Raw genomic sequence first — 20,654 nt, forward strand, 5'->3', positions numbered from 1 at the left:
TGTACGAGAAGGGGGCGTATTTTTTTGTCTTCCGACCACTTCCTCCCCTTGGTCGGCCAACTACCGATCCGAACTTAGGGACGCAACTTGCGAGGGAATCATTTGAATATCCGTCCCCTTTTCCCGTACAACCGTGCGGCCGCTTCGACCGACTCTGAATGAGGTCCAATGTTTTTGCTAAGGGAGAAGATAGTTGCTTTTTAGTCTTTTAATGTCACTGACGTGCAAGTCAGCTTGTTCATTGTGTGGTTCATTTCAGCGTGACTATTTTCCCCCTCATTAACCTTATCAAGGTAAGATGGATGTCTGCTACGACTATACAAACACCAGTACAGCAGTTGCATCCTTTTTTAATGTAGAAGATGACTTCTCTTCGGGTCTGCAGCCATTTTATTGTTTTCTTTTTCTTTTTTTTTTTTTTTCGTCATCATGTCCAATTAAGGTTATTATTATTAACTGAACAAACAACAATTATACATCAATGATATATCAGCGGAGGGAACCATGACGGTCTGTTTTTGCACAATTAATTATTACAAACATGATAATTATGAAAAGTTGCAGAACAAGTACAACGCAATTAACATAGTAATCTATAGGTGTGTCACTTCTAGCCAGTGAGAGAGAGAAAACATTACACCGCTATAGTAATGTTAATTGTGGTACATGGAATCAAGATCTCAAATTATTTAATTATTAGCTGCTGTACAGCTGTGTAGCAGCTATGCTGTCCTGAATTGGTAGTACAAAATTGCTATGTGCTGTCCCCACAGTCTTGAGATGCAGTAGTACGAATGATCCTGCAAGTACAACAGACAGACAGTTAATAAATGTAACAAGACAAGCCAATACTCAGACAATCATCAGTAGTTGTGTTAGTCACTAGCCAGTGGATAATAAAAAGCATAACTTGTACTAGAAATAATAATTCTTACATGCACACTTAAGGGGGGTTTCCAGTTGTCCAGATATCACCCCTCTGACCTGATGGACTGATTAACATGTGGGTCCCTCCTTTGTAACTTGCTCCTCACTGCATGCAGCTGCAAAGCCTACAGATCCGTTCCTTCATTTCCTTCCCCTCTGTGTGTGCCCATCTTCATCTGCTGATGGCATGTCACGTGTGGGGCTCATGTGTTCCCTGTGTGCATGTGTGTTTTCATTTCTTATTGCAGCAATAAAACCAGTTAAATAATTAATAGGCCCCATAACCATTTCCACAAACTGAGCACTTGTTGCTTTCATGGTAAAGAGCCTTTGTCAATGCAGAGCTACTCAACATTTAAAGAGCCACAAGACCAGACTAGTCTAGAGACACCATCATGAACTAAGGTAAGACCTCTCTAACTGCTTAACACCCATGACAAATTGGCCACCATCTTGGCAGTACATACTATTCATGCCAAATCTCAAGCACCACTGGAGACAAAATGGCTGTCCACATTCCCCAACCCCGGTAGAGAGTGGGAGTTGGTTTGGCTGCAGGTGCCGTGAAGAAGCGTGTGCAGCTTGTGCAAGTGAGACAAGATAAACAATGTGAGTGGGGAAGACCCTGTGCTCCTTTTCTCCACATGGCCTGTGAGAGATATGCTGCTCAGACCGGGGAGAAGGTTGAGGCAGCTAGGCCTCTGGTTGCGAGGTTCACCCATACTACTACTCCCAATTCTCTTGCCTGCCAGTAAAGCCAAGTGAGCCCAGGCTGAACAATTAGAGGAATGAGGAAGAGGTGCAGAGTCTGATCAGTAAATGATGCCTTGGCTGCGAGATCAGGAGATAAATAGTAATACATTTGAAAGCAATATTATTACCTGTAGTCTGAAGAATCTGTCCGCTTTTATACTTTGTGCTTGTAATGTATCACAGATGTAATTAGAGATATACGGTTCGGTTCTCCAGAAATCCCAGTCCATCCGAATCTTGCGAATCTGGACAGATTTGAGTCGCGGGTTCTGATCTCCCCGCGGTCCGGAATTTGGATTTTATATCTAAATTTTGGGTTTTGGATTGCAAAAATGACTTTTATCAATTTAAAAAAAAAAAAAACAGATCCAAAAGACGGAACAGTCCCACCACCCAGTTTCCGGCCCCTAAACTCCCATGTCACACAAAGAGAGATCCAGCCAAGATCTGTCCAGCGCACAATCAGGCAGAGATATACGCAAAAATGTGTACATTTGCTTCTGCGCATTCGCTGTACGGTAATGGTCGCTATCTGCGCCTGTGAAAAGTGATGCGCCCAACTCAAAAGCATACACATTAGTTTGCTACCGACCTATTCCTTTATAAGATTGGTCATGTTACCGCTCTCATACACTTACAGGTGAGCCATAGCACTAAGGGCCTGATTCAGAGCCGGACACTCTGACAAGAGCGCTCGCTCTTAATCAGGGCCGTCCTACCTAATATTGGAGCGGCCTCCTGGATGCTCGCATAGCTGTGGGTGACCACCCACAGCTTATGCGAGCGGCCAAAAAAATGGTCGCGATGGTCAAGACCATCGCAACCATCGGGCTTGCGACGATACCCTGCGGTAGGGTCTCGCTGCCACAAGCCCAGGAGTGCTTTTAGCTCTATCAGAGCCAAAAGCACTCCCACTGACATCACTAGTGATGTCAGTGGGGCCGGCCCCAGACGGTAGGCGTTCCCATGGGAACGCCTCCGTCTGGGCAGCAATGCCCCCAGCACGCCCACCAAAGGGGGTGTGCTGTCACTCACCATCGACAGCAGGCCCCCTTTGGTGCGAGACCCATAGCGACGGATTGGCCGTCGCTATTCAGGTCTCGCGCATGCGCACGACGGAGCTCCCTCCGCCGCGCGCATGCGCACTAGGGCAACATCGACCCGCTTGCGAGCGCTCAGTGCTCGCGAGCGGGTCTGAATCAGGCACTAAGTTTGCATGATGTATTATCGTGGAGAGAAAAACTTTGCAAGTGGTTTTGAGGCCAAATATTTCTTCCTATATGAAGATGAATCTCCCAGCTAAACTGTTAGTTATAGAAAGTGTCCAGGAAGGTGACAGATTTCTTTCACTTCTCCGCTTCATAAGCCAATAATTCGGTTAGGCTGGCAACTTTATAAATTATCGCTGCAATCCCGATATGTTAGAATACGTTAGAGAGAAAAGCTAACTTACAAAGGGAAGGATGGCAAAATGAACACTAGATTAATTGACAATGGCTGAGAGACTCATCAGAAGTCTTTAAAGGATTACTGTCAGTTAAACCCACCCAGCCTACTGCGGTCGCATCAACAAAATCCAGCCTTTGACAACTATCAGGGGAGCTGAAAACACCCAGTGACTGCTTAAAATAAGATCCCAGATATTAGAAAACCACTTGTCACCTCGCGATGTCTGCTTTCTATTGACATTCATGTTGGCTTAGATCTCTGGGGAATGGGGACAGTACAACCGCACACATCCACTGCTTCATCCTGCAGGGATAGTGACAGACACCAATGTCAGGAAATAGAAGGTGATTGAATATTTCATTCCTCCAGTGCAGATCAATACTCAGTCAATCATATCTCACACATTAGCTGGCATGTGAGTCTGAAAGCTGCTCCATAAACAGGATCAGGGCTTTTAAATGATACAAAGTAGTAGGCTTAATTACAGCTAATATTCTGATAGTCAATTAACTCCAATGCGGGGACATGCAAATTTGCTCTTCAATGACCCTTAGCCAATAATCAATTGATAGAGATATTAAACTGACAAACTAAGTAGCCAGGGGCACATTGACGAGCCAGCAGATTTATTTATTTTTTCTTTTTACAAAAGAACCATTAATATTTCATTTTATTGGCAGTTTTGTATGAAATATTCCAGTCTTGGGGAGCATAGTCTCATTTATGGTGTATTTTCTGTACTAAGCTCTAAGCATAGGCTGTTTACTTAGATGGAGACAGGGCTTTAGAAAGCAGGGACGGGGTCAGGTACTGCAGGGGGCGTGGCTTATTTGTGGAGGCGTGACCACACCCCATACAATGAAAGTATGAAAAATAATACGTTTGGCATTGTGACCTTCACGGGCAGGGCGCCATGTGCACCTCAGCTAGAGGTAGATCCAGTGTGGGGGGTGGGCAATCAGTGCAATCACTCCCCCAACCCCTCTGCACATCATGCAGGTGCAGACTGAGGAGACTGCTGCTGAGCTCAGCAGCAGAAGTCTCCCTTGACCCACTGTAGCTCAGCTGGGATGGGGAGAGAGGCTACTGCCGCTGACAAGGGGTCGGGGAGCACGGCAGACCAGACTCCCGCCAGGCCCCTCCAACAAGACCAGCACTAAGCCAGTTAGAGTATTTTAACTAGGGGTGTGCACCGGCCACTTTTCGTGTTTTGTGTTTTGGTTTTGGATCTGGATCTTTCTTCGTGTTTTGGATCTGGATTGGTTTTGCCAAAACCACCCTTCCATGTTTTGGGTTCTGGGTTTTGTGTTTTGGATCTGTATTTTTTTTTTAAAAAAGCATAAAAACAGCTAAAATCACAGAATTTGTGTGTTTTTCTGCTCCTATGCTATTATTAACCTCAATAACCTTAATTTCCACTCATTTCCAGTCTATTCTGAACACTTCACAATAGTGTTTTTATATCCAAAAGGTTGCACCGAGGTAGCTGGATGACTATGCTAAGAGATACGAGTGGGCGGCACAAACACGTGGTCCATCTAGGAGTGACACTGCAGTGGCATACAGGATGGCAGTTTGAAAAACTAGGCCCCAAACAGTACATAATTCAAAGAAAAAAAAGAAGTGCAAGATGGAATTGTCCTTGGGCCCTCCCACCCACCCTTATGTTGTATAAACAGGACATGCACACTTTAACAAACCAATCATTTCAGCGCCAGGGTCTGCCACACGACTGTGGCTGAAATGATTGGTTCGTTTGGGCCCCCACAAAACAAGCTGGCAATTAATCTGTCCCTGCACAAACTGGCTCTACGGAGGCAAGATGTCGTCCTCATCCTCCTCATCCACCGATTCCTCACCCTCTTCAGTGTTGTGTACATCCTCATCCTCACAGAGTATTAATTCGTCCCTGCTGGAATCCACAACCACAGGTCCCTCTGTACGTTCTGGAGGCTGGTCTTCCTGGAAGAGTTGATAATTCATTTTATGAACATCATCTTCTCCACATTTTGTGGAAGCAACCTCCTACGCCTTTCGCTGACAAGGTTCCCGGCTGCACTAAACACTCTTTCGGAGTACACACTGGAGGGGGGGCAACTCAGGTAAAATAGAGCCAGTTTGTACAGGGACCTCCAAATTGCTTCTTTTTCCTGCCAGTACAGGTATGGACTGTCTGACATGCCTACTTGGATGCTGTCACCGATGTAATCCTTTAACAGACAGACGCACGCTTGTCGCTGCTGCTTTAAGGATGCAGGTGCGGCTACAGCCCACACATTTCACAAAGACAGAAAAAAAAAGAAGAATTTTTTTATTGTTTGTGGAGCGCACTTTGAGGGTTACACCACCCTTTAACAGACAGACGCACACTTGTCGCTGCTGCTTTGAGGACAGTATCATATGCAGTGACAGTAGACTTGTCAGAAATTGTTGGCACGTCCTTCAGTCCGGACCAGATGTCCAAACCGGCCCTTGACTTATGACACAGGCGCACGCTTGGCACTATTTTGTTGATGCATGTGCGGCTACTGCGCACACAATTCACAAACACAGAAAATATTTTTTTATTTGGTTTGGACTGGAGTGTACTTTGGGGGTTACAGCACCCTTTAATGGTCAAGCCAGCCGGCCCTTTACTCATGACACAGGCGCACGCTTGGCACTACTTTGTTGATTCACGTGCGGCTACTGCGCACACAATTCACAAACACAGAAAATATTTTGTTATTTGGTTTGGAGTGTACTTTGGGGGTTACAGCACCCTTTAACGGTCAAGCCAGCCGGCCCTTTACTTATGACACAGGCGCACGCTTGGCACTACTTTGTTGATGCACGTGCGGCTACTGCGCACACAATTCACAAACACAGAAAATATTTTTTTATTTGGTTTGGACTGGAGTGTACTTTGGGGGTTACAGCACCCTTTAACGGTCAAGCCAGCCGGCCCTTTACTTATGACACAGGTGCATGCTTGGCACTACTTTGTTGATGCACGTGCGGCTACTGCGCACACAATTCACAAACACAGAAAATATTTAGTTATTTGGTTTGGAGTGTACTTTGGGGGTTACAGCACCCTTTAACGGTCAAGCCAGCCCGCCCTTTACTTATGACACAGGCGCACGCTTGGCACTACTTTGTTGATGCACGTGCGGCTACTGCGCACACAATTCACAAACACAGAAAATATTTTGTTATTTGGTTTGGAGTGTACTTTGGGGGTTACAGCACCCTTTAATGGTCAAGCCAGCCGGCCCTTTACTTATGACACAGGCGCACGCTTGGCACTACTTTGTTGATGCACGTGCGGCTACTGCGCACACAATTCACAAACACAGAAAATATTTTTTTATTTGGTTTGGAGTGTACTTTGGGGGTTACAGCACCCTTTAATGGTCAAGCCAGCCCGCCCTTTACTTATGACACAGGCGCACGCTTGGCACTACTTTGTTGATGCACGTGCGGCTACTGCGCACACAATTCACAAACACAGAAAATATTTTTTTATTTGGTTTGGAGTGTACTTTGGGGGTTACAGCACCCTTTAACGGTCAAGCCAGCCGGCCGTTTACTTATGACACAGGCACACGCTTGGCACTACTTTGTTGATGCACGTGCGGCTACTGCGCACACAATTCACAAACACAGAAAAAATATTATTTTTTTTAGCACTTAGGGGGAGCACCCCTGATGGACAGAGCACCCCCTGGACAACACTACAGCACCCCTTTAGGACTGGGACACTGCACAGGACTTTGGAGTGGACACAGCCCCTATGGACAACTGACTGCACAACACAGTCCAGCCAGCCCCTATGGACTTTGAAGTAGTGGACACAGCCCCTATTAACAACAGCAGCACAGCACAACACAGCCAGCCCCTATGGACTTTGAAGTAGTGGACAACAGCAGCGCAGCGCAGCACAGCACAGCACAACACTACTCTGCACTACACTACACTACACAGCCCAGCCAGCCCTAACTCCCACCCTCCCTCTTCACTGTCCACAGCCGAGTGAGAAAATGGCGCCGACGCGGGTACCTTATATAGGATCCAAAACCCGCGAGACTCGGAAGGCGGGATGATGACGTTTTGCCTCAATTTCAGAATCCGAGTCAGGTGGGAAAAGTCGAGCCTGACTCGGATCTGCCTCGGATCGGGGGGGCTCGGGGGGGTTCGGATTTCAGAAATCCGAACCCGCTCACCCCTAATTTTAACGGTAAGGCCTCACAGAATTTGGGGACACTATCGAATATTAAATTATGTTTCTTTATTAATAAATTCCTGGCTATTGTTTGTCTGCTAATAGAAACCTAAAAAGTTCTGCCAGGTTTTCTTTCAATACTTATTATTAACTTATAGGTGTAGCACAACCACAAGACCAATATTGAAGGAATGTTAACATGTAAGAACCCTTTCTTAATACTATGTTCAATAAATATATATATTAAAAAGAAATAAAACACATTAGATGCCTAAGAATTCAAAAAATATGTAAAAGATGCTACAGCTATACAGTATTCAGATCCATAAATACCTGTAACCATCATAAGTTAGTATCGACATCATAAATAAAGTATAGATCTTTTCAAAAGTCTCGTTAGTAAACCCATACATCTGTATATTTGCAAGTGTAATCAGTTCGGTACCAGACTTGGGGTGGTGCACATATTGTCTTCTTTATGCTGCGGACGGTCATTAGATTCTGTTTGCAGAACTTTTTCCTGTAGCGTAAACAGTCCCTCATGTAAACAAGGCCTCCTAGTCTGTAGGTAAGTATTAGGCCTGATTACTGCTGATTTACATCCAGTGAGTACGTTACTGCTCAGCTCTGCAAGTCTCAGCTACTCTGGTCAATGCGCTTGTCTCTTCTCTGCTCTTTATATTTATTTCTGCTGCTGCTGTCTCTTATTGCATGTATCACTCTCTCTCTCTCTGTGTCTCTCCTGCCTGACACCAGCACACACTGCCTCACCTCCTCCCTCACACCTCTCCTGCACCAACTGCCACTTGCCTCCAACGGTCACTTCTCACACCAGCCAACACAGCCCATGTGATGTCCTCCTGACCTCTTGAGGAGGCGCAGAGGCTGCTGGGAACTGTAGTCAGTGGTCTATCTGTATAATGACATGCGCATAAACTTTAGCAAGATACTCCTGGTCATAAGTAATCCCTTGCATAGCGGGGTATTACAGATGTTTGAGCCAATGATATTGCTTGAGGGAGTGGTCGGTTTTATCAGGATATCTTGGCTCCTTTGCATGAAGACAGCCTCTTTGGTTATGGATCTTTGAAACCCACCATCCCACCCATTAATAAATTTTGTTGTGTCACACTAACCTTACTTTTCCCAAATTAGGGGAGGCGCATCACAGCGGAAGTACGCTGCAGCTCAGTGGCTTTATGTGGCATAAGATAACTTTGTGGGGGCACTTGCCTTCGAAGAATCTGGCAAATTTATCATTCTCCGTGCGGGGGGACCCGGGCGCTTTTGTACGGAAGCGTCTCGGATTGGCCCAGGAGGGAAGTGGGACATCATTAGTACGTCTTCAGGGGGGACGTTTCTGTCGTTCCCCGAGTACTTGAGTGAGGTGAAAACTAGAACTGAGTCTGCAGTGTCTCTTGCCACCCTAGTTAGGTTAATTAATGAATTATAAATAAAAGCTGTGACCTTTTTAGCCAAGTTATTGTTGTCTGTGTCGTTATTTATTATTAGGTTAAGTATGCTTAAAAAGGTTGTTAAGGGTTAGAAGCAATAAACCAATGTATATCTTAATGTGTGGAGCCTGTTTAGTGAATGCTGTAGATGAAGGATCAGGCATAAGCACAGGCAGTTCCCTATTTTGGAAAAAAAAAACAGACACCCAGGGGTACATTTTCTAAAGGTCGATTTAGATCGATTTAATATCAATCTAAATCGACCTTTAGTAAATTAACACCCCTATCTCCACTGGCGTGTACCTTGCGGTATGCATCTGAGTTTAATATGCATTCTAGCTGCCTGTTAGATCTCAAGGTAGGCTTAATGATGCATTTATTTACAGCAAATGCAAAAAAACAAAAACAAAAAAAGGAGCACTCCTAAAAATGCTCAGAAAATAAAAACATGGTCATTAATCATTAAAAATAACGGCTAACCCATATTTAACCACTTTTTTTTTATCACTCCTTTGGGAGAAGCCCGGAGCTGCAGTTTTTTACTTTGGAGGACATTGCCGGATTCTGACGTTAAAATGTCGCAATTCGCGGATCCGTGGAGATGGGGCAGGGATAAATAACATGTTTTATCGCCCCCTTTCTGCACACTTCTCTTCCAGGGGTGGCGGGGTGGGGGGCTTCCCGAAAATCAGGAGCCTCCTGCAACTTCCAGGAGATTAGGCAAGTATCTTATACTACTATCAGCACATAAAATGTAACTGCCAGTGGGTATGAGCCCTAATGTAGCGTCCAACATAAAATTAAAATGTAGCAGCTGTCCTGCGTGTTTCATATTGATATGACCTATTGATGGTACCTGGGGGTTACAATAGGTGTCAGTGGGTGAGAAATGGAGGTTAGTCCACAGAGAAGCTCCTTAATCAGGCTTGCAGGTTTATTGGTAACAGCGGTAACACACATGGTTAAACAACAGTTTCATCAGTAGCACAGCGGTGGTCACAACTGATACTAGTGGCAGTGGTAATACAGGTAATAGGTGTCTAAGTATTGCACAAGAGTGCAGTACTGTGCCACTCTAACACCGTGGCGGGCGCTAGGTCGCGCATGCGCAGTGACATCATCCCGCCAGAGTCTCTACTGCAGGGAGGAGGAGGCAGCGCAGGGGCACACTCCCCTGTAACATTTTGCTAACTTTAAAATCAAACTTCAAACCAATTAAGACAGTGAAATGTGAAAATTTGCATGTGAATAGATATCTCGGGTACTGTGTATTATCTTTATCGTATCTCTTTTGTCGAGAGATGGAGAGTTTGTCAGTTTTTACATTTTCCTCCCCTTGAGATGTTACATTCATTAGCCATATTGTTTGGGAACTGTAAATGACTAATAAACTGATTGTTGTGTCGCATAGAAAATAATTTGACATTTCACTGAACACAAATAAAGAATTAATTTGACCTGATTCTTTGCAGAGTTTCTGTACTTTGTCAGCGGCAAGACCAGAGATCTCACGTGTTGTGTTTAGGGCGACATGTGAGCCAGGGGAATTCTGGGAAATTGTTACTTTCATAAAATGTACTCAAAAGTCTGGACTATTATAATGTATGAAACACATACTCATATATATGTGATACCCCTGGCATTTAGGAGACTGCCACGTGGTGGAGCGGTTACATGCCACAACAGAGACAATCCAGCAACAGGACCAGGTGTCTGCGTTTGGACATTTGAGACTGGGAAACGCTGCAGAGCGAGGTAGGAGCCACAGATCTGTGAAAGACAAGAGACTGAGCAAAGCATTATCGCTGAAGTGGTGAGGGTAACAGAAGCCACTGAGTACCCACGGATGGTGCGCTGAGTGACCTCTGCAGAAACACCAGAAGACAGAGAGCCGGAGTAGTGTGTCAGCACGGGGAGTTGGCAACTGAAATCCATGGAGGTCGTGAGTGAGTAAAAGTGCTGTAGAAGGGAGACGTAGAGCTACTGAGAATTGTTTAAGACTACTGAATTCTGTTAAAGAGCCATCCGGGCCTCTATATTATCATTATTTAATAATGGTGGGTGATTGCGGTATCCGGCGCATTTGCAGAGACATTCTCCCTGTATTTTATCACACGCTCTGTCCCTGTCCAACAGTGCCTGAGGTTACCACTATAAAGAGTGACAGCCATTTTGTGTGAACTATAAGATGATTAAAGAGATTGGGTCTGAGTTATTGATCATGGGAAGTGCTGAAGATAATTGCCATATTGAAAGTGGAACTGTGTTTATTGTACCTTGTCATTGGAAATCCAAAGCTATTGTTCCCTGAGATCAGGAAGGAACAGCATTATATGCTAAGCCTATGACTATTGACTATTGTGGATTACAAATGATCGTTCAGCAACAGAGTACTCCAATGACAGAACATTGTGTGCACTTTACAGTAAAATACTGAGCTTTTTGCTAATTCTGTATTAACAGTATTAATGTTAGCAAACCTCATTCTACATTCCATCTGATGTGCAGCACATCAGATGGGAAGATGCAACCACACAATTCACTATATGATATCTGTGACTGGATTACCTCACCTCACCAAGCAATCACAGTTTATTTTTGATCCCATTGGGTGTTGGGGTATTAGAGATTCCCTCTACTTGTCAGTTACTGTCTATTACTGGCTCTGCCCCCTCGCTGTGGGCATGTAACTTTGCTGCCATCACCAAGTTCACTGGCACTTGGAACCACTTACTTCCACCCAGGCTCCTACACTGGCACCTAGAACCACTTTTTCCAGGTTCCTACATCAGCACCTGGAACTGCTTACTTCTGGGTATGTGTGGGCACGCTGCTGCAACACTTCCTGGATAGTGTCGGCTAACTTCCACTGGCCCCTCACCATGGACCAGTCTATGCAGGGTAGCCGGCAGAGGGTTTTAGCTTGGAGACACTGGGCTCAATCCAGAACAGCCGGAGAACAGAATAGTGTTTTGCGCTATTCTGTTGGTCACAGGAAACGTGGAAGCGTCTTGAAGCAAGTAGATGTCTATTGCTCAGGTTTTAATAATACAATTACTCCATAGCATATAGGTAGTCTTCAAAAGTATAGAGTCAGAGGACATCTACTTTCAGAGCTCACAGACCCTATTTGGTTATAGCAAGAGCACATAATACAACAGGCTACAGCCCACCCCACCACAACCACTAGGGCAACTATGTCACAACATATAAATATAGAAATACTCCCTGGAGTGCATTTATTTGTAAAAAGAGGGTTTAGACATTTAACACTAGGAGTAGATGTACTAAGCCTTGGAGAGAATAATGTGGACGGAGGTAAAGCACTAACTATTCAGCTCCTAACTGTCATTTTTTCAAACACAGCCTGTAAAGTGACAGGAGCTGATTGGCTAATATTTCATATAGTGTGTACCTACCTCTCGGGACAGGATAGAAAAGTAATTACAATATTTTTTTATATTTTAACACAAAGGGGTCTATTCTTACCCCGATAATTAACATTCTAACTTGACACATGCACCGGAGCAAATAATCATTGTTCAGGCGCGGAAAAATCTGCTCTGAAAATCAGCTGTCTTCCCTTTCGGAGACAAGAGACAAGTGCGCCTACAGGTCACACGTGCACAAGAGCCCCAACCAGTGGCGTAACTATGGAGGGTGCAGAGGGTGCGGTTGCTATGGAGCCCGGCGGCTTAAGGGGCCCGCCAGCCCAGCGATCGCATCCCCTGCACCCTCCATTTGCTGGGCGCCCGCTGAGATTGTGTTACCAGCGGGCGCCCGGCTTCTCTCCCCCCCGGCACCAGCAGCAGCAGCAGCCGGAGGATGGAGTCAGGCCTGGCGACAGGGGGGTACAAGGGGCACACCGCCGGGCCCCGAGGTCATGAGGGGCCCCGAGTGCTCACTGGCACAAATCGAATCTCTGCCGCGAGTCTGAGGCTAATATTAAATACTGTTTTAACTTAACTGGCCCGCTGGTCACCCGTTTGGCTCCCCTCCCCCTTCCGAAGAACGCACCGCCTTCCCCATCACTTTTGTTGTGGCACTGACACTGGCTCGTGATCAGCCGCCTGCAAATATCGCGTCATGACGCTGCGCCGGTCTTCCTCCCGGTATCCCTGGCCTCCCTCCCGCTGCACTGTGTCATCCACCGAGGAGCAGGGAGACCAGGAACTAAAGTACAATCGACCATCACCACGCATAGAGAGGCCACCTGTGTGCCTGCAACTCAGCACTGTTCTCTACTGTCTGTCCCAGCACAGCGGATCTTATAGGGGTGAGTAAAAGTGACTGACTTCCATAACAGACAGTGCTCATTTTATTAAGATCTACAGTGCCCTTTATCTTAATTATACAGACAGCTCCAATATATATCTAGATATATATATATATATATATATATATATATAGATATATATGTACACTACAGGGGCCTTACTACTGGGGGCATCAAATGGGTGCACTACAGGGGTCTTACTCCTTGGGGCACTACAGGGGCCTTACTACTGGGGGCACTTCAAGGGGCATTACAGGGAGCATTACTACTGGTGGCACTGCAGGGGGCATTTTTACTGGGGGCACTACTACAGGGGGCATTACTTTTAGGTGCATTATTACCAGGGGGCATTGTTACCAGGCGCATTACTATAGGGGGTGTTATTACTACTGGGGGGGACTGCGTAAGGGGCACCAATACAGTGGGCATTGCATAAGGGGCCCCATTACAGTGGGCATTTAATGTTTTAGTGGAACTACTATGGGCTTTGTGTAAGACCTAAGTTAGGGGGGCCCCTTAAAAATGTTGCTATGGGGCCCAAACAGTTCTAGTTACGCGAATAAACAAAAGAGAGAGAACCAAGGGTTGTTATCTCATGGGCGCACTAGGCGAAAGGAGCCGGATGGGTGCGGAGGGATCTGAAAGGATCCCTCTTCGCAACCTGGGACTCCTTTCCATAGGGAGGGAGCGGGTTGCGAGCAGGAGCACTCGCCATCTGAAGATGGGGAATGCTCCCGCACTCAAGCTCCGAAAATATTGTATTTTTGGAGCTTGATGAACTCTGTATCCATACTACCATACTAGTGTCTGGGGACAGCGGGCCATTCCGCGAGAGGAAGGTAAGTACGAGATATCTGTGATACTAGTGTATGGGGACAGCGGGCCATTCTGCCAGAGGAAGGTAAGTAGGAGATATCTGTGATACTAGTGTATGGGGACAGCGGGCCATTCCGCCAGAGCAAGGTAAGCAGGAGATATCTGTGATACTAGTGTATGGGGACAGCGGGCCATTCCGCGAGAGGAAGGTAAGTAGGAGATATCTGTGATACTAGTGTATGAGGACAGCGGGCCATTCCGCGAGAGGAAGGTAAGCAGGAGATATCTGTGATACTAGTGTATGGGGACAGCGGGCCATTCCGGGAGAGGAAGGTAAGCAGGAGATATCTGTGATACTAGTGTATGAGGACAGCGGGCCATTCCGCGAGAGGAAGGTAAGCAGGAGATATCTGTGATACTAGTGTATGGGGACAGCGGGCCATTCTGCCAGAGGAAGGTAAGTAGGAGATATCTGTGATATCTCCTGCTTTACCTTCTTAATGAATGGGCCGATAACTTAATTTCTACAATTGCAGGTGAAAATGTTAATTTTCACCTGCTTTTGTCGAAATGAAGTGATGATGAATAGTCCCTAAAGTAATTTGGACAAAGTATGCGTCTGAGATTACTTTTATACCAGTGTAGTGAGGTTAATATTTGGATATTGCACTGTGGAGTGGCGCCTGGAGGCAAGGTCTAATCCAGAGCCCATCATTAACCCCGACAGACCAATAACCCCCGTCCCACATGCACACACACCCCATGTCACGTGTAATATTTGCCTGATTTTACCATAATATCTCAGCCATTTCCATAGTACATGGTGGTCCCACACATTCAAGGTAGGTATAAGGAGCAGAGTTACAGATGATAGGGGGCACACATGTGCAGCGTGCAAAGATTCTGTATACCCTGTGTAGACATGCAGCCAATTGTGAAAAGGAATGGGGCAGACCCTCTGGTGCCCCAGGCTGCCACCAATATCTGAAAGTAAATATGTTTTCTTTTAAAAAAACTAGCTGGACCCTCCTGCGCCCTGAACCCACTCCCCCCTACACACACACCAGTCCTGTTGCCTCTTGGAGTTACACCACCACTGGCACTGAGCAATTGTGAGTAAATACACTTTATCTTAATGATTCTGCTGTAAATATGCTAATATATTCCTATATAATATCCTCTCCTCAGTCATATTTATTAAATGAATAAGAAAATAAATGAAAATACTTTTTTTTTTTTTTTTAAAGTAAAACATTTTCTATGCTGCCTCGTTGCATAGACATTTGACCAGTTTGCCACAGCCCTGAGCATGTCTTTGTGTGTACACTGTAAATGGCCACAAAACGGTTGCTTGTTTTACCTGAAAGCGCACCTGTCCCCATTTTTTTGGGCTGAAATTGAATCATTGTGAGTTATTATCATGTAGTATCACTTTACTGGGAACCTGCGCCTCATATATACGCTGGAAATGCCTCCTAAATATTTATACTGAACCAGTGATGTCATTTGTCCTTATTCTCAGGAATATTGCTACAGCTCCCATAGTGGACTTACCTAGATCAGACCGAGCTTCTGCGGCTCGCCAACACTCGGCTGTAATATGCCTCCTCACAAACCCTGTTCTGCAGGTTGTATAAATGTGTTAATAATATGTTAAGTAAGGATTAATATATGGGTGAATTGTGGATATTTAAATGAAGGATGTGATACACCCCTGGCATCCAGTATCTTATGTAACACAAATTAATGAAATCTGTGTGAACGGGTGTGAGGCTCCATATATGTTACTTCATTTCACTTCCATGCTTAACATGTCCCATTTACATTCATTAACCTAGTGTAAATGGTCACCATAGGAGCCAGGTCTATGGATTTTGTCAGGTTCCAGACTGTGCACTTGAATTATACTGCACAGTAATATTATGTATTGTCTTCAATGCACTGCTGCTATTAATCTGGTACATTATTATGCATTCACTAGCAGTATTTACTATATATATATATATGTGTGTGTGTGAGTAAATATTTAAAGGGGACCAGACCTCCTCTGGAGGCTGGCGACACCCCTAAGTATGAGCCCCTATCACTGCATTCCCCCAGTGGGCCCTTCATGCCCCAGTCCAACTTTGCCTGTAATGTCTAATTTTGATGGCTGCCAAGCTACGCTGGCACTTGGAGAACAACAAGTGTCAGCGTGCCTTAACACCATTAAAAACAAATAAAAAAAACAAGACAACCACATCGTAGAATAAAAAAATTTCTCTAAATTAAAACAGCACCAAATAACCCTCATTAACCACTTTATTACATATATATCAGGGTTGCCGACTTTCTGGCTGCCCCTTCCGGGAGGGGGCAGCCAGATCAGCAAATCAAGGGGGTGTGGCCGGCATTCGTGGGCAGAGTGGGCGTGGCCACTCAGTTGCATCATTTTGGCCCTGCTACACAATGACGAGATTACCGGCATTGTGAAGCAGGGGGCGGGGCCAAAATGATGCGATTCCGTGAGACTTGCGTCACCGCCCCACCTCCCTGCTGCGGGGGATTCTCTTATTACTGCCGGGGGGGGACCGGAGGGGTCGGCGGCTGCCGGGAGGCTTGCCTGCCTTCCCTGGGGGGGGTGGGGGCCCCCATTTTTCGGAAGGAAGGTATGATAAACATTTCGCAAACCTCAGTCAGGGATCGAGGAGGCCGTCCTACTCTACCAGGAGTATGGGAGAACTCTAAATCATACTTCGGTACTTCTGAAAAAGCATTTCAGGGAGATTGTTAAAGCAGCACCTATGAGTGCGGCGGTAAAGTGGGCATGTACTGCTACATCTGAGAGGTGTGTCATAATACTGACTTACATTCAAAAGTAAAGCAGTTAGTAAGAGCTACGTGTTGATGAAAACACACTGATACTTGTCAGAAAATACATGTAGCCATATGGATCATTGTGCCCTATAACCAATGCAGGGAAATTATACTAATGATCCCATTTGAATGTATATATCTCTGCGAGTTTTTTATATAACAGCTTCATAATGGAGGTAATGTGCAATCAGGGAGATTGCTGGACTCTTCAGGGAGTCAGGGAGATTGCTGCTATTTCAGGGAGTCTCTCTGACAATCAGGGAGAGTTGGCAAGTATGCTCTAAATTTGTGAATCTCCCAAAAGTTCCTGGAGGGTAGGTAAGTACAGAATTTATTTGCTACTGGGGCACATTTTTGGAGTTTTATAAACTACCATTAATACTGGTAAAGAAATACATTTTTAAAGTATCATATTAAAAAAAAATTAAAAAAAGAAAAAATTTTTTTTTTTGGAATAACCATCGTGAATTTATTCAGTATCCTCAAACTGTTACATCTAGTTGTATTCTGAAGATGTTTTTTACAATTTATATAGCTGAATTGGGCGTACTACATGAGAGATGGCCACTACGCAGGTTTGGGCAACAATAAGCCTTTCTCATAAGAGTAATTTTAGTAATTTTTTGTTAAATTATGTCATTGGCACAATTTGACTTTTCGTTTGGCTGTATTTATATGGAACAATTGGAAAATAAAGCACTAATATTAGGATATAAGAGCACCATGTTGTTTAGGCCTTTGATTATTGCACGAAGTGTCATCGTCATCCTGAAGACTATCCGATAATTATGATATTGGCACTTTTATTTTTTTTTATAGCGACAACCTCAGCTGGGTTTTTGCAATCTGGATTATTATTTTGCAGAGAGGAGATCTCACATTTTACAATTCTCAACAGTTTATTTAACACTCTTTTTTTTGCCCAAGAGATCTTTTATTTTCAAATTCCCAAGTTTTAGCCCTTTTCAGTTTAAACATTTTTTTGTGCCAAAAAAAAGAAAATACAGCATTAGCAGAGTTGAAAAAATATGTAATTGCCTGAGCAGCTCGGAGAGTAACACTGTTTTCATCTGGCTCCTCGGCCCTCAGAGAAAATCTTTAATAGTCTCCCCTCTGCTAACTACACATTAATAAAGCAATGTAGTGGAATTAAAGTGGAAATATATCCAATAATTAGTGAGGTATAATATGTACTTAGAAAATAATTATATTTATAGCAATAATGATTACTGTAGTTTATGTACAAAGTGCATATACACAGCACAATATATTTGGTAGTATGCAGTCATTATGTCAACTTCCAGAATGTTGACATGGTCAAAAGGATGACAGTTAAAATGTCGGCATTCAAAATGTTGAGAGTCCACCTTAGTGTTAGGTACAGGGTTAGGGTTAGATTTAGAAAGTTAATAGGGAGGCTGTGGTAAGGGATAGGGTGAGGCTGCGGTTAGGGATAGGGTGAGGCTGCGGTTAGTGATATGATTAGGCTGCGGTTAGGGATAGGTTGAGGCTGCGGTTAGGGATAGGGTGAGGCTGCGGTTAGGGATAGGGTGAGGCTGTGGTTAGGGATAGGGTGAGGCTGTGGTTAGGGAAAGGGTGAGGCTGCGGTTAGGGATAGGGTGAGGCTGTGGTTAGGGAAAGGGTGAGGCTGCGGTTAGGGATAGGGTGAGGCTGTGGTTAGGGATAGGGTGAGGCTGTGGTTAGGGATAGGGTGAGGCTGCGGTTAGGGATAGGGTGAGGCTGCGGTTAGGGATAGGGTGAGGCTGTGGTTAGGGATAGGGTGAAGTTGTGGTTAGGGATAAGGTGAGACTGTGGTTAGGGATAGGGTGAGGCTGCAGTTAGGGATAGGGTGAGGCTGCGGTTAGGGATAGGGTGAGGCTGTGGTTAGGGATAGGGTGAGGCTGTGGTTAGGGATAGGGTGAGGCTGTGGTTAGGGATAGGGTTAGGCTGCGGTTAGGAATAGGGTGAGGCTGCGGTTAGGGATAGGGTGAGGCTGCGGTTAGGAATAGGGTGAGGCTGCGGTTAGGGATAGGGTGAGGCTGCGGTTAGGGATAGGATGAGGCTGTGGTTAGGGATAGGGTGAGGCTGTGGTTAGGGATAGGGTGAGGCTGTGGTTAGGGATAGGATGAGGCTGTGGTTAGGGATAGGGTGAGGCAGTGGTTAGGAATAGGATGAGGCTGCGACTATGGATAGGGTGAGGCTGCGGTTAGGGAAAGGGTTAGGCTGCGGTTAGGGATAGGATGAGGCTGTGGTTAGGGATAGGGTGAGGCAGTGGTTAGGAATAGGATGAGGCTGCGGCTATGGATAGGGTGAGGCTGTGGTTAGGGATAGGGTTAGGATGCGGTTAGGGATAGGGTGAGGCTGTGGTTAGGGATAGGGTGAGGCTGCAGCTATGGATAGGGTTAGGATGCAGTTAGGAATAGGGTGAGGCTGCGGTTAGGGATAGGGTGAGGCTGTGGTTAGGGATAGGATGAGGCTGTGATTAGGGATAGGGTGAGGCTGCAGCTATGGATAGGGTTAGGATGCGGTTAGGGATAGGGTTAGGGCTCAAAAAAAACTATGATGAAAATTGAAATGCCGACTTTCACAATGTTGGCATTATTTCCATGTAGCCATTGCATCCATATTGTGCTACACCCATATATAGTGGTTCCTGATACATGCAATTTAGAGTACATACGATTTTTTGATCATATTTATTACCACTTATTTATATTGCACATACATATTCTGCAGCGCTTTATAGAGATATTTGGACATTCACATCAGTCCCTATCCCAGTGTAGCTTACACTATATTCCTTACCACATGCTCACACACACATACCTCCCAACATTTTACGCCTGCATCCAAAAAGGGGGCGTTACCTCATGGTGAAGGGCATGACCTCATGGCACACCCCCATCTTGTCACTCTGGGGGCATGCCCAGCACTCCCAGAGATGCTCTCCCTATGCTCACCCATGTGCTCCCCCCAACCCCCCACTACCACAGGACGCTGCGGCCCGCGGGTGGGACAGATGGGAGGTATGCACACATACACACTAGGGTTAAGTTTTGTCAGAAGCTAATGAATTAACCTAACAGTATGTTTGAGCAAACTGGAGTACTCTGAGGAAACCCACACAAACACAGGGAGAACATACAAACTACAATCAGTTAGGGGCTTAGTGGGAATCGAACCCACGACCTCAGTCATACTTGCCGACATTCTGGCTGCCCACTCCATGAGGTAGCAGCCAGGTCGGCTTAGCAGGCGGTGGGCCGGCATAAAGGGGCTGGCCGAGCACTTTACACTGCATTTAGGGGCAAAGCCGGGGCGCGGCATGTTGGCCACGCCCCCTCTACACAATTGCGAAGCAGGGTCATACTGACGCGATTCAGCAAGATTTGCGTCATCTGCCCCCTGCTGTGGGTGTTCGTGGCTGAATTGCGGGGGCGACTGGAGGGGCCGGGAGGCTTTAATACTTTTCTGGGGGCCAGGAGCTGTAAGGCAGTAAGCTCATCATTACTCCACCATGCTGCCCTTATGAAACAGTAAGGGAATATGGCTCTGTCCAAAAAAACTTACAATCTATGACTGACGTAATGTGCATCTTCTTCAGTCACTTCTCATTTTCACATGTCCAGTTACAATTTGCTGATTTGAATGAATAAAGCCATTGGAATTTAGGAGGCGATGGATAGCCATAGTGTTTCAGAATGGCAAGTTGATTGCTTCCTTCTGAAATAGAAAAAAAATGTAAGGATCTAGACAAATTAGTCATTAAAGGAAAGAACATGTAAAAGTTTGAACACAGGATGAACCACTGTAAGAACACAAAGGGAGAGAGCGGGAGTTGTCATCGGTCAGATTTTTCTGTCACCTTTATTCTATTTTTATTTAATACAAATTCAAAATGACTGACATATGAAAGGTC

General features: G+C 45.4%; 1 long non-coding RNA gene across 1 annotated transcript; it reads right to left on the reverse strand.

Annotated features, from left to right (window-relative positions):
- Positions 1 to 498: 498 nt before the first annotated feature.
- LOC148508569 (uncharacterized) lies at positions 499 to 20,452 on the reverse strand. Its single transcript, XR_015869580.1, has 3 exons — positions 20,306 to 20,452; positions 1,809 to 1,985; positions 499 to 800 (listed from the first exon to the last, which is right to left on the reverse strand). It is a non-coding gene; the product is annotated as an uncharacterized LOC148508569 (long non-coding RNA).
- Between the last annotated feature and the right edge of the window lie 202 nt (positions 20,453 to 20,654).

This window comes from Taudactylus pleione, unplaced genomic scaffold (genome assembly GCF_031769625.1).
Source record: "Taudactylus pleione unplaced genomic scaffold, aTauple2 ptg000355l, whole genome shotgun sequence".
Classification (NCBI taxonomy): Eukaryota; Metazoa; Chordata; class Amphibia; order Anura; family Myobatrachidae; genus Taudactylus; species Taudactylus pleione.